We start from the raw sequence: 15,260 nt of genomic DNA, 5'->3' as shown, positions 1-15,260 counted from the left end.
CACAACATTGTAAATCAACTGTACTTCAATAAAAAAAATTTCTTTTTAATTTTTTTAAAATGAATATTTGCTGGCTGTGAATCTACACCTGGCTTGGTCAGACTCATGGGCACATAGCTTTTGAAAGCATAGAAAAGAACTTGCCCCCCACTTCCTGTCTTTCCAAGCTGGCACTTCCTGTCAGGGTCTCCATAGTGCCATGAAGTTACCTACTTCTCATGCCCTGCACCACAGGTCTCATCCTAGGAGGGGGTTAGGTTTAAAGTCGGCATATAAATTAAATGCACTTACCATGTGACTACACAGCATGTGAAAGTGTTTTGTAAATGTACTACTACTTGCAGCTTCCAAGTTCACAGCTACCTTCCCAGACCTCCTCAGCCCAGTGAGAAATCGTCTCAAGAGCCTCAGATTTCCTAGCTCTGTCTTTGACTTTGTTCAGTAATTAATCTCTTTTAGAGATAATGTTCCTATATGTGTTTCATCATTTTTTCCTATTCTACTGTCATCTTACTTGGTATGACCTTACATCCAGGCTGAGATGCACCTAGATGAGGGTAGGGTCATGGCTCATGTGTCTCTTTATCACCAACTGTGCCTCCAGAGATGCTGGCAGAGATGCTCAAAAACATTTTAGTGATTTGCAGTGCTTTTAAAATATGTCTGCAAATTCTTTGACACCATCAAAAGTGGAGTGGAATTCCACCACCTTTGGATGTGGGCCAGCTTAGCAACTTGCATCTAATAAACAGAAGGCAGTGGAAGTGATGTAGCATATCTTCCAAGACAGGGTCACAAATGGTGATATAGCTTCTCCCTAGCACTCTCTCTCTCTCTTTTTAAATTTTATTTTATTGTGATATGAACACAACATGAGATCTACCCTCTTAACAAAAGTTTAAGTGTACAGTGTAGTATTGTTGACCATAGCCTAGCTCTCTCTTAGAATGTAGACCTTGGGATGCTGAGCTGACATATAAGACAGCTGGCTACACTGAAGCCACCAAGCTGGAGGGGACACATGGAAACAGAAAGATGCCCAAGGAACTCCAACTGTGCTAGCCCCTGCTGTTTTAATCTTCCCAGGATTAATCCCCAGATATCGGAGTGAATGACCTTCAGATGATTCTAACCCCAGCCTTCAAACTACCCCAGTTGACTTCCCAAAAGTCCCCATTGCCCAAATTCATAAGCAAAATAAATACTGAAATTTCAAGCCACTGAAGTTTGGGTGGTTCGTCATGCAGCATTAGATAACAGGAAGAGATTTGGATCCACAATCAAGGAGCTATGGAATACCCAACCAAAAATATTCCCCAGTTTGAACACATCCCCGAAGCTGCAGGGTGAATGGTTAAGGTCACTCTAATTGCACCATTTCACTTTGCTGGTTCCCTCCCTGAGCTTTAGAAAGAAGTGGTGCTACTTTGATGACAAAGACCATCCAGAAAATCACTGGGTTAACGTATTACTAACCTCCACGTTCCACATCTAGGAGAGTTTATATTTTTACTTTCCAACCTACACTGTTTTGCTAGATGTTTTCAACTAATGGTTTCAACGCTATTAATGATGAAATGTGGCTTTTTGCTAGGCAGAAGTGGAATATTTGTCCTTTACTCCTTACCAATTGAACTTCAGAGATAATCTCATTAAAGTCTTCTAAGAAATTCAGCACAGCAACCAGACTCATTTTTGTTTAAAATTATAGGTGCCCAAACGCAGAGGCCATTGTCCGCTTTGAGTCCCACTAGGATGGAAATGGCTTCCTGGACTGGGAAGTCTCTCCCATCAGCCCTGATATGCTCAGTGGATCCCTTTGCCTTCTTCTGGCTGCATGTCTTTCCTAGTTTGGTGTTTAAAAATCAACTTCTTTGACCTTCACAAACAACTTACCAGGAACTGAACAAAGACAACTTGAAAACGTAAACTAATGTCAGATGTTAGATTGTTGAAAACATCCAGGAAAATTGGAATATTGCATTTTAACCAGTTGGCAGGTAGTCCATGATCGTGATGAATTTCTTACTCTGGTTGACACATTTTCAAATGTTAATGTCCTCTTGAGGAATAAACTTTGTTCTAATGATTGAAGTAATGGCTTCAAAGGTGAGCATTCCACTTATTATGGTTTCAAACCTTGGCACTGTGCACCGAGAGGTGTTAGGTTATGTGCTCGACAGAGAAATAATTACGACCACATAATGAAAAGGAAAAGGCTTTGAGAGAGGGATTATGGAGGGGACCTGGGTCATGGGGGAAAGAGACTCCATCAGCAGGATGAAACGGCCCTTAATCAAGTGCAACGTGATGTCAAAGACACAATATCAAGTTTCCTCAAAACTGTGCAATTCACACCCACAAGGGCTCCGGTTTGTGGATGCATTTTCTTCCTCTAACCTGAAACGGGAGAGAGTCCAAGAGATTTTTTTTCTATCAAAACTCAACTTTCTTTCCACTTAATGCTGAGTCAAAAAAGGCAGGAAACTCGAGAGTAACAGGGTGAGTTCCCAGTTTTTTCATCTCTCCAGGAGGAATGCAGGGCAGACAACCTCCTGGTGACCAAACACACTTCCAGCTGCAGGCCAACTGGTAGAATTCATTTGAGAACAAATAAAGAGCAACTGTCAGCAACAGGAGAGAAGAATGGGAAATATTATCCGGAAAGGAATTATTGGTCTCCTATGGCACTGCTTCTTTCCTCGAAGCCATGGCCGATAAAAGCTTCTCATTCTCTTAAATCTATCCTGAGCTTCCTTCCAAGGAAAACTTGCAAAGTGCTTCAGCACAGAAATTCCATCACACATGGAGTCCACGGTTAGCTGGACCTTTAATACTGAAGCCAATACAGAGACTCTCCTCACTTTTCCTGAGAGAAATATATTGTGAATCATATAGGTGCAAAAATTCAGCTGAGTGACACTAAGAAGGAAAGTGATGAAAAACAGGTTACCGGCCCCCCAACTTTGTCTTGTCCTGAGCAAAGGCAGCCCTCCAACAGGCAGTATGCCTCAGTCTTCTATGCTATGTGACAAATCACCACACCCATTTATTGGCTTCAAACCACACCCATTTATTATCTGACAGTCCCATGGGTCAGGAGCCTGGGCATGGCTTAGCTAGGTTCTCTGCACAGTATCTCACAAGGTTGCATTTTCATCTGAACCTCAGGGTTTCTGTCCAAGCTCACTGGTTGTTGGCAGAATTCAGCCCCCTGCATTTGTAGAACCGAGGCTCTCAGCTTCTAAAGACCTGCTAGTCCTGCTGCATGGCCCTCTGATAACATGGTAGTTTGCTTGTTCAAGGCTAAATGAATCTACTCAGGTTACCATAACAAAATACCACAGACTGGGTGGCTTAAACAACAGAAAGTTATTTTCTCACAGTGCTGGAGGTCTGAGATCAGGGTGCCAGCATGGTCGGGTTCTGGTGAGAGCTCTCCAGCTGGGCTGCAGACAGCCACCTCCTCACTGTGGGCTCACGTGACCTTTGCATATGCATGTGCTCAGGGTGGGGGTGGGGGGAGGGAGAGAGACAGAGAGACAGAGAGAAAGCTCTCTGGTGCCTCTGCTTATAAGGGCACTAATCTCATCATGAGGGCTCCACCCTTACAACCTCATCTAACCCTAATGACCTCCCAAAGACCCTAGCTCTAAAACCATCATATTAAGGGTCAAGGCTTCAACATACGACTGGGGAGAGGGGTGGGGCACAAGCATTCAGTCCATAACAAAGGCCAACAGGAGAGTATCTCTAACCTCTTCCATCTCTGACCTCCAGACCTCCTTTTAAAGTGTTCACCTGATTAGGTCAGGCCCACCCAGGATCATCTCCCCTTTGATAATGTAAAGTCAGCTGATTAAGGGCCTTAATTAAATCTACAAAACCCATTCACCTTTGTCATATGACATAAACTAACCACAGGAGTGAAATCTCATCATGTTCACACACTCAACTGGGGGCAGGGGGAGAGGGATTATACAGGCTGTGTACTCCAGGAGGTGGGTATTTTGAGAGCCATCTCAGAACTCTGCTTACCATTGACCCTGTGCTGCCCCTTCTCTCATAACTCTTTACCCCTCAGGGCCCTCATCTGTCACTCTCACTACCACATACACACATGCACGCACATTCACTACTTTTCACAGGTACCTACAAATTAGCTGCAGGCATTTGGCCATTACCAATGGCCTCTCCATGTCCTCCTTTCCTGTGCCCAGATCCATCTTGACCTAAAAGTGCTAACTGGGACTTCCCTGGTGGTCCAGTGGTTAAGACTCCACACTCCCAGTTCCAGGGGCCTGGGTTCAATCCCTGGTCAGGGAATTAGATCCCACATGCCGCAACTAAAAGATCCGCATGCCACAACTAAAGATCCCAAATGCCGCAACTAAAAGATCCCACACGTGGCAACGAAGATCCCACGTGCCACAACTAAGACCCGGCACAGCCAAATAAATAAACAGATACTTTTTAAAATGCTATAAAACATAAATAAATAAAAGGGCTACCCTATAGGAGCATAGAGGGAGGCTCTGAGAAGGGAATTTTTTTCTTTTTACCAATTGACCTAAGTCTTTTCTCTAAAGACATTTATCAAGTATTATTAGTTACAGTGACAAGTAGCTCTGAGTTTTTAAAGGGCCTACCAAGAAGGTCTGAGATCAAGAAAAAACAAGTTCATCACCTCCAAAATATGAAACTCAGTATAATTTAATTAAATGCTTATAAAACATTTTATCAGAATAAAAAACATACTGTTATATGTAAATTTATTTAATGGGGATGTAAGAATATTATAATATGTTCGCTATGATGAAGCACGGGACTCCAAAAAGGATATCAAGGATTTGTGAAGGATGCAAACAACTTAGTGAGACCCGTTTACCCACTGGTACTAGAACGTTTAGGTGGTGTTAGAGAAGGAAAATGTCAAAATGACACTTACTCTACCATCCTTTCTACTTTTACGGTAGGTATTCTGGCCATCAAGCTTACTTGATTCTATTTCCTTGTGAATTAGAAAAAATAAAAAATAGACATTATTTTTATTTCACATATTGGGAAAGAATCATAAAGTACTTACCTAAGGCCACAGTAGAATTATGTCAAAGAACATGGTCTAGAGGACTTCCCTGGTGGTCCAGTGGTTAAGACTTCGCCTTCCAATGAAGGGGGCGCAGGTTTGATCCCTGGTCTGGGCGCTAAGATCCCACTTGCCTTGTGGCCAAAAAACCAAAGCCTAAAACAGAAGCAACATTGTAACAAATTCAATAAAGACTTTTAAAATGGTCCACATTAAAACAAAAAAAAAGAACATGGGTCTACCCCTAAACTATAGAATCACAGATTCTGAGCTTTGAACCACTGACAGCCATCACCTGACAGATGCAGAGAAAATGTGATCCGCCCAGCACCACACTCACCAGCGAGATCCCAGTGGAGACAGGAATCAGGGCTGGCTGACTCCTCACCCAGAGGTCTTTCCAACACAATGTGCTTTTTCCTTTATCTCTTAATACTAGACTCATGTTCTTTCAGTCCATCATTGTTTCTCAGACTAGACCTCACACATATGCAGGGGGATTTTCAGTTTTAACTCCTTTCTTCCCAAGCCTCACCTGGAATTCTGAGAATAAACCATAAGAAGAATCCTTGTATCTTGGTACTAGGATACCTCTCAGGGATCATCTAATCCGTCCTCTTCTTCAGGCTGGATATCCCTTTCACAATATCCCTTCCATGAGGTCAACAGGCCTCTTCTTGAATACCTCCAGTGTTGGGGAGCTCACTACCAAAGACAAGGACAAGTCCATCCTGAGCAGCCATAACTGCTAAGATGCTTGGTCTCCATCTAATTTCACATGTGGTCTTCCAGAGGTACATGGAAAAGTGTAAGTCATTTCAGAGGCCATGATGTCTCATACTTGAAGATGATTCACTTTCTTCAAATCACTTCTCCCAGAGTTTCTCAGTGTTGGTGTCATTAGCATTCGAGTGAGACTTCTTCCTCAAGTGGGCCTGTCCTGTGCATTGCAGGATACTTAGCACCACTAGTCCCCTGGGAACTAAATTCCAGTAGCTCACATACACTCACCATGAGACAACCTATTCACTGTGATCCCTCCCATATTTCCAAGAACCCTTGGGGAGGGCAAGGATACTGTCCCTGATTGAGAACCACTGTGAGTCTAGGTCAAGACCTCCCCCGAGCGCCCTCAACAATTGACTGTATTGCGCACGGCACAGTTATAGAGTGCTTCACCGCCCATGGAAGTCTCAAAGTGGCCCATGATGGGAACTTTGTGTCACTATCCTCATGAACACAGGATTACAGGGAGGAAAGAGACAATTAATGCCAAGAATTTAACAGTGGCTAGAAGACAACCTTTTCTCTTTGCCATAGTAAGGAATCTTCCATCTTGCACCATTCCACGTGTTCCCCACTTAAAAGACACCTCCCTGGTCTGCTACAGTGATTGGGAACCATATGTTTTCAGTTAAGTAATTTTACTGAAACTAGAAATCTAGATCACCTTGCTTCCCGCCCAAACAGCCATCTCTCAATTATTCTGCCAACAGAAATGCCTTATAGTTCTTTAAAAATCTTTCACCTCTGGCCATTGTTTTCGTAGCTATTAACCAACTACGGTTGGACCTTTATGATTTTGATTTAAATTGCTTCAGTCAGAATGATTGTTAAGACAGAAAATAATTGAAATCCAAATTGCCCCTGAAATTGCTTTGAAATCAGAGCACAAACTGGCAAGAGCTCACGATGTCATCGAACGTTAGACTGCCACACAGACCCTCCAATATCTTGTTCACTCTTACCCCAAATATTCTCGATTACACACATGACAGCTGCTGTATTTGGGGAAGCACCATGCAGTATGGTGGTAAAAGCATGGGCTTCTTGCTTTGAATCTTGGGTCTGCCACTTACTAGCTGTGTGACCACAGGCAAGTTTGTTAACTTCTCCGTGCCTCAGTTTCCTGTAAAATGGAGACAATGATACTTACTTCCCAAGGCTGTTGGAAGGATTTGTCAATGAAAATAAGCAATAAACAATCAAGAATAAGAAATAGAAAAGAGTTTTATTTGAGCCAAACTGAGGGCTAGCCTGGATGCCCACTGCCCAGATTACTCAGAGAAACTGTCCCAGAGAAGCATGGTTTCCAGCACAGTTTTATACCTTGTCAGAGCAAAGAACATTAAAGTCAGGGATACATTTCTTCAAGGTTTCAAAAAAAAAAAAAAAGAACAGACCAGCATGTACATAGCAAGTCAGCATGGCCTTGCACCTGCGGAGGGTGTCTTATCGTTAAAGGAATACCAGCATTGGCATCCCAGGAAGACAGGCATTTAATCTTTATTTTTAACATGGACATTCTTTATTTTTGGTCAGTGTGTGCTTTTCTCTAATAATTAAAGCACATGTACAATGTGTGTTTGATAGGCCATAAACAGGCTATTTTAGTTAGCGTAAAATTCAGGTTAATTCATGGATAAGCCAGAATGACTTCCCTATATCTCAATATGTGAAAATTTCTTTTGTCAGTTTGAGTGAGCTGAGAATGAGCAAGCAGGTCCTGTGAACACTCCACCAGAACCATCAGAGCATTCACATGGCTTCTTGGGTTTTTTTCCCTTCATCTTCTTTCTAACTCTTGTCAGAAAACTGTTTGAAGGCTACCAAGGCTGCTCTGTGGTGTGACACAAAAAGCCAGAAGCACCTGGGAGTTCACAGCCCCCAACACCACCATCACCCCACTGAGGTGGCCCTGGGCCCGCAGTGGACCGGGGTCAGTATATGAAAGCCCAGTTCCCTTGCCATCAGTGAGGACAAACTACACAATGTAACTTACACTCCAGAGCCCCCTACGCGATCAGGCTGAGACTGGGGCTTCACCTAAAATCACACCCCTGCTTGGTTTCTTCTCTTCCTCTGTCCTGCTTCGTCCATTCTCAGAGAAATCCTACATGAGTCTCCTGCATACAAATTCTCTTCTCTGGGCTTGAAAGTCCAACCTGAGACAGGCACTCACACATAATTCACAACTAGCAAGCACTTAATAAATGTTAGTCTTTATTACACTTGCCATTAACAGGCACTGTGAACTCAGTAACACTTTAATAATAAATTACATATATACAAGACATTATGTCTTCATAATGTGTCTGGACACCCTGTTGTCATCTTAGCTCTCTGTGGTCACATTTGGGAAACATGGCTCTTAAAAAAAGCTCCCTTATTTCACTGAAAACAAAACCAAGAACAAGAGAGTCTGTGTGAATGGCCCCAGTCCCAGGGCTAGGGAACGGCAAGCAGAATTTTAACCCAGGTCTCCTGCCCAGTTCAGTGTCATTTTCATCAAACCCTTTAGGCACCCACTGGCCAGTTTTCAGAGAGAGGGAAACGGTGGGAACTCAGAAGCCTGCTCAGAGCACTGGCGGCAGCACCCCAGCGGCAGTTATGAAGGCCTGTGTTCACAACCCTGCTGGGTGTTTTAACAACAGTCAAAGTTTATAGAAGCTCCCTGCCCTCTAGAAGCTTGTCACTGAGTATGGAAAAAGGCCAAATGCTTGAGAATCATAAGAAAATATCCAGAAAACATCAGGAAGTTGAGGTTACCAAGAAGTGTGGGATACATTTAGAGATGGGAGGAGCCTTAGCAGACATGCTACCTGGTGATTTTCAGTGTATTTTTTAAGCAACAGAATCTTTGGTTTGAATGAGTCCAATGCCAAAATGCAGTCTAGAACAGGTAAAAGCGGGTATGTTCAAATGAACTGGGGTGGGACGGTCCCATCTCCCTTGCCCTCTCCACCCCACGGATCCAGTTTGATGCCCCACTCATTCATAGAGAAGAACACTAAGGGTCACCCTCCCTTGCCTTTGCAGTCCCACCACCAACGTCCTGATTCCCTCACCTGTCTTGGCTAACAGCCTTCATGCCCTCTTCCTCCCATCCCTATCCACACCTCCCTCCCCTCCCCTGAGCCCAACCCACACATCATTGTGTGCAGGGGCCTTCCCACTCTGCACCTCCCACTGTCACACAAACCCTGTCCCGGCAGCCTTCTGGTCAACCTTCAAGGACCACCAGAAATGCCTCCTCCTCCAGGCAGCCTCCTGGGATCTTTCCAGTCAAAAGTGCCCCTGCCCTGCCCTCCAGGCTCCTGCTTCACACACCCCCAAACCCCCGTCAACTTCCTCACCCCCAGGGATATTTGTGAACATCTTGCTTTCCCGCGCTGGGCAGTTTAATTGACTTTGTTCCCTCCCCCAAACACACACACACCTTGGGGAGCACTTTGCCCACAGTGGATGCCCAACAAAAGGCTCTTGAAGTGATTGCCCAGAATTACACCACAACCTTGGTGGCATCAACCAGAGAGGGGACCCAAGGACAGGATGGAATACCTGGATCTGGGTGGGTGTTTGGAAAGACTTTGTACAGAAAGAGCACACACTCCCTTTGCAGATTTGTCATTATCTGTAGGAAAAACAATGACACAAATCTGTTTAAACTATGCAGGCACAGAGCCTTGGGACAGTTTGGGGAAGCCACAACCAAGGGGTGTGTATACAAATTGACAGGAGGTATTTGTCAGGAGGGAAGGAAGTGCAACTGAGGAAGAAACTTCAGAAGTTCAACTTCACTGAGGAGGAATCGTCACACTCTGTATTTTTCCTTAGACGGGGAATTTTCTTCTCGGAGGATGGGCTGTACAGAGTAAATCCTCAGGAGAATGGCCCCTAGAAAGTCCTGTGCCATCTCGGAGTCCCCAGCCTGTCACAGTTAAAAAGGGGCTGCACCCAATTATCACAAGAACCCTAGGGCCAGGTGGCTGAGGTTCTAGACCCATAAACACAAACGGGGCTGGAAGAGAGAAATAAACCCCTCACTGCTAAGCACACCTGAGACATACCTGCCCCCTTCAGGGCAGACGTATGGGCCTTTCTGCCTGGCTCAGCTCTTCAAAATCCACCCAGCAATGTGAAAAATGCAGATCTGCTGGCATCCTCTGCAAGGAGTAGGCACATGGGTGGGAGGATTACACTATTGCATACTTTCCAAGGGCTCAGTCACTGGCTTTGTGGTCAGGAAATCAGCCCAGGAACGAAGAAAAGATGCCCCAGGGGTGGTCTCAGGCCAGGGTCCGCCTTTCTCCGAGCCCTCCCCCGACACATCACTTCTCAGCCCAACACAGCCTGCTTTCAGGGATCCCAACAGCCACGTATACACCCTGAAAGCCATGGTTTCCCAAAGGGTATTCACATATATTGAAAAAGTGAAAAGGATGTTTTGCCCAAATGAGTTTGAAAAATCCCAAGTTCAAAGACATTTATTTTCTCGAGGACTTCTCAGAGCATTTAAAACCTAATGAGCACTGGGAAATCCCAACACTGTCATAGAATACATTGCATTTTCCCAACAGGACTTAATCACCCTTTCCCCACATGGCATCTCCTAGAACCAGCAGAATTTAATTCAATTTGTTCCCTTTCTACCTCAGCAGGTTCTCCAAGAGTGGCCCATGGACACACTTTGAAAGATCCACATCTTCTTTATCCATTCATCTATTGATGGACATTTAGGTTGTGTCCATGTCTCGGCTATTGTGAATAGTGCTGTTATGAACATAGAGGTGCATGTATCTTTTTGAATTAGAGTTTTGTCCAGATATATTCCCAGGAGCGGGATTGCTGGATCATGTGATAGTTCTATTTTTAGATTTTTGAAGAATCTCCATTATGTTTTCCATAGTGGCTGCACCAACTTACATTCCCACCAAAGAACGTGTGTGTGTGTGTGTGTGTGTGTGTGTGTGTGTGTGTGTGTGTGTATAAAACTGAATCACTTCGCTGTACAGCAGAAATTAACACAACATTGTAAATCAACTATACTTCAATAAAAAAAGATCCACAAGGTCAAATCTATGTTCATAATAATAGTAAGATGTTATTTGTCTTCTTCACTATTTGGACATTCACACGGATGATCCAAAAGCAATGAGGGGGAGGGTAAAACTGCTGGTGCCTTAGCATATGTCAAGGCAGTGGCCTCGTACTGTATGTCTTTCCCACCACGTACTCACAAGAAACAAGAAACACTTTTACTTTAAAAATGTCCTCTATGAAGCTGTAAGAAATATTAACTTTATTAATTGCAACCTTTGAATATATATATATATTTTTTATATAACATGCTGTGTGAATATATAAAAAATATACATAAAGCACTTCTCCTGCTTATTGAATGGTTGTCTCTGGGAAATGCTCTTGTGCAATTGTTAGAGCTGAAAACTGAATTAGTCCTTTTTTAAGTGGGACACCACTTAACTGACTGACAGACAAACTATGGTTATACAGATTTGAGTATTTGGCAGACATTTTCTTGAAAATGAATGAAATGAGCAGATCCCGACAAGCAAAACAACTGGCAGAGTTTGATGTCAATTATAAAATTTGAGCTTTCAAGCAAAAATTAGAATTTTGGAAAACTGTATGCACCATCATGCGTTTGACAGCTTAAAGACTCTTCTAATGAGCTCGATGGGGATATTAACAAATGTGATGTTTTGATATGACACAAAATGAAATATGTCAACATTTGGAAGATATGAATAACTCAGTGAACTAATATTTTCAAAATAATTAATGCATGATGTTACAAAAATCTTACATGGGTATAAGAACCATCCAAAGTACAATTTAGACCAGTGGATTTTAACATAACAGAGTATGAAATTTTCATTGCTATGGTTTCAGATTCTACATGCAGCCTTCTAGAAATTACCACTTGTCAAGATTTGTTGTAGTCAAAGGGAAACATCCATAAATATCTGAAATGACTACTAAGATACCCCTCCCTTTTCTAACTACATACCTTTACGGGGCTGGATTTTCTTCACCCACTTCAAACAAAGCAACATACCACAACAGATTAAATGCAGGCAGATGAGAACTGAGCTGTCCCTATTAAGCAAAACGTCAAAGGAATTTGCAGAAATGGAAAACAACGCCACTCTGAGTCTCACTAAGTATTTTTTGTTTTATTATATTTTGGAAAGTATGGACATTTTTCAATTAAAAAAAGTCTGTTTTCTTGTAATGGTTTTATTACTGACTTTTTAACTGAATTAATAAATAAATATTTTAAACATTTCTCATTTTACTTTTTATATTAGCCATCAGTAAACTTCTCCTATAAAGGTACAGATAATAAATATTTTAGGCTTCACCAGCCAGGCTCTAGTACAACTAATCAACTCTACCATTAGAGCGTTAAAGAACCACAGACAATACATAAACAAATGCATTTGGCTGTGTTCCACCAAAACTTTATTTACAAACAAAGTCATGGGCTAGATTTGGCCCATGGGCCACAGTTTGCTGACCCCTGTCATGATAAATGTCAACAGATATAACCAACTGAAACAAAAGTTCTGTGGAGTCCTCAATAATTTAGAAGTATATAGAGGTCCTGTGACCAAAAAGATTGAAAAATCACTGTTCTACCCGAAGTATGAACACATCATCATTTCAAAAGGAATTTCAGGGCTTCCCTGGTGGCGTAGTGGTTGAGAGTCCACCTGCCGATGCAGGGGACACGGGTTCGTGCCCCGGTCTGGGAAGATCCCACATGCTGCGAAGCGGCTGGGCCCGTGAGCCATGGCTGCTGAGCCTGCACATCCGGAGCCTGTGCTCCGCAACGGGAGAGGCCACAGCAGTGAGAGGCCCACGTTCCGCAAAAAAAAAAAAAGGAATTTCATACAAGAGAAAGGCTGGGGGAGACAGGCCAAGGTGGGAGCCCTTCATCCAAGGGGCAAAAATCAGCCTGCTTACTTTTCCCTGGGGGGCAGATCCTGTAGGCAACACATGGTTTGGGGAGGTGAGGTTCTGAACACAAGAGCACTCCACTTTAATATTCCCAGTCACTCCTGGAATCCACCTCATCTAGAAAAAAGACTCAGATTTTGGCCAGTGTGGCCACCACCAGTGCCATGAGCCTGTCAACAAAATTCCCCTCTTTAGGAAGATGAAAGTCATGTGTGATGTCAAAGCACATCCGTAGGGTAACCTGCAACCATCCCCAGGGAAACAACAGGGGGTTCTCCTGCACTTCCCAGGGGCAAGAGTGGCCTGCATGGTGCTGAGGGTAGCAGGTCTGATCCTCCCACAAATAAGTCACTTCAAACCTAGACAGCACACAGAAGATTCCAGACTGCTCAGAGCATGCTCATTACGCCTGCCAAAGGGCTGGCTCCTCAGCCCTGGCCTCCTATTGTATATTTTAGTGCAGGAACTGAGTCACACCTGCAAATTCTATGACAGATGATGTTTTATTAACTTTGAAGAGTGCCGGCTCATTTCCTGCGTCCCAAGCCAAAATGACATAATAGAGTCCTTTCAAAAGCCCACCAGAAGAAGTTGGTATAATGTCCAAAATAGTCCAAGGAATGAACACTTCTAAATTTCTTAATAAGTTCTGTGCCAATCAGCTCTAACAAGACAAAAGCCTGTCATGAGAGGCCCAAGGCAAACTCAGGACCGCCATCCCCCTATCGCCTGCTAGGTCTTCTTTCCTTGACTGTTTGTTTTTTTTTTTCCTTCTAGCAATGCTTTGGGTGACAAGAAGAGTTTTCTGGTGTCTTTCACACACAGTCAGCTCTCCTGCCCACCAATCTTCTGGGTATTTTTATTTCACTCCCCGGATGATTTTATTGGATCAACACATCAAGCTGTGAGGTTTTACAAACATGAAATGTCAGCACAAACATAGATACATCCAGAATAGCACCATTCCCTCTTTGCCAATAGCACCCCCGAAGCAACACACAGACGCACACACACACACACACACACACACACACCATCTTTCCTCAGTCATAAAAGTTACCCAGTTGAGCCCTTCTCCTCAGAATTCTGCTTCAGCCTCATTGAGTGACAATACACAGGGGCCCCAGTACTGAGCTCACCAAAGAAGTAAGGCAAACACAGACAACACGTGCAAAGATATGGCAATCCACCTTCTAAGGGACAGGCCAGGCCTCAGTCTGCTTAAAGTGAATAAAAGCAGCCTCAAGACGCGAGAGCACAGTCTTGAGAGGTAGAGAACTGCCTTCTCAGAGCAGAGAGTGTGCCAGTGGCACTTGAACAAGTCACCAGGAGAGAGTGGGTTCATGGGGGAAGGGCAAGAGAGGAGGAGGGAACAGAGGCCCGTGCAAGGGCCTTAGAGTGATTCTGAACAGAGCAGGTTAATATAGCTACTCCCCAAATTGGACAACTGTGTGAAGTCAAGAGGAAGCACACAGGAAAATTGAGGCCTGGATCACTGAGGAAGGGTCAAAGGCCGGGCATGGGTGATGGATGAGACAAGAGGGCCCTGTCACTAAGGTTTCAGCCAAAAGCAGGGATTTATACCCTCAGCCACCCAGGAGATGGGGACCTGCAGGTTGACAAGGACAGAATCACACAGGCCACAACCAAACCTACTCTGCTGCTCACTAGCTGGGTGAACCAGGACAGGTGACTCGGTCTTTTTGAACCTCTTTTTTCATTTGTAAAATGGGATGATAATAGTACTGTATTTGCTCTGGCTGCCATGACAAAATACCATAAGCCAGGCAGTTTAAACAACAAATTTATTTGTCACAGTTTTGGAGACTGGAAACCTGAGATCAGGGTGCTAGCAGAGGCAGGCTCTGGAGAGTTGCTTTTCCTGGCTTGCAGATGTCCCCTCTCCACTGTGTCGTCACATGGTGGAGAGAGAGAGGGCTCTGGTCCCTTCCTCTTCTTATAAGGACACTAATCCCATCAGTGGGGGATCCACCCTCATGACCACCCTCATCTAAACCTAATCACCTCCTAAAGGCCCCACCTCCAAATACCATTACCTTGGAGGTTGGGGCTTCAAGATATGAATTTGGGTGCAGACTTTCAGTCCATAGTAAGTACCCACCACAGAGAGATGTTGTGAGGGTTAAATGAAATTTACACACACAGGGCTGATCTAACACGGTGCCTGGCACATCACTGGAACTGTTTAAAGATGGCCATTGTTCTCATTTGTTTTAGGGAACGGGCAGAGGAAGCATTTCCACAGGCCAGCACCACTGTTCACCCAGTGCTGTGTTTGGCAGGCAGTTTGCAATGACATTTCCAACAAGGGATATCACTGCCTGTTACTGAGAATTAGGCAGGCCTTGCTCCCTGGTCCCAGGAAGTCTCACTCCCCGTGTCTATGTCC

At 44.0% G+C, this 15,260-nt stretch overlaps 1 long non-coding RNA gene across 2 annotated transcripts in view; it reads right to left on the bottom strand.

The window, feature by feature from the left end:
- LOC114900624 overlaps positions 1–15,260 on the bottom strand; it is a 52,600-nt gene that overhangs the window by 20,579 nt on the left and 16,761 nt on the right. The window contains exons 4-5 of one of the 2 annotated variants that reach the window (XR_003794896.1): positions 6,835–6,995; positions 5,087–5,242 (exon numbers count right to left, since the gene is read on the bottom strand). This is a non-coding gene — a long non-coding RNA (uncharacterized LOC114900624). The remainder of the gene's footprint in view (positions 1–5,086; positions 5,243–6,834; positions 6,996–15,260) is intronic. The other variant, XR_003794895.1, reaches the window with a different exon arrangement.

The sequence above is a fragment of the Monodon monoceros genome, unplaced genomic scaffold, assembly GCF_005190385.1.
Source record: "Monodon monoceros isolate NGI ecotype Baffin Bay Population unplaced genomic scaffold, NGI_Narwhal_1 Super_Scaffold_19, whole genome shotgun sequence".
In the NCBI taxonomy this organism is placed as follows: domain Eukaryota; kingdom Metazoa; phylum Chordata; class Mammalia; order Artiodactyla; family Monodontidae; genus Monodon; species Monodon monoceros.
This window is presented reverse-complemented; position numbering and strand designations above follow the sequence as displayed.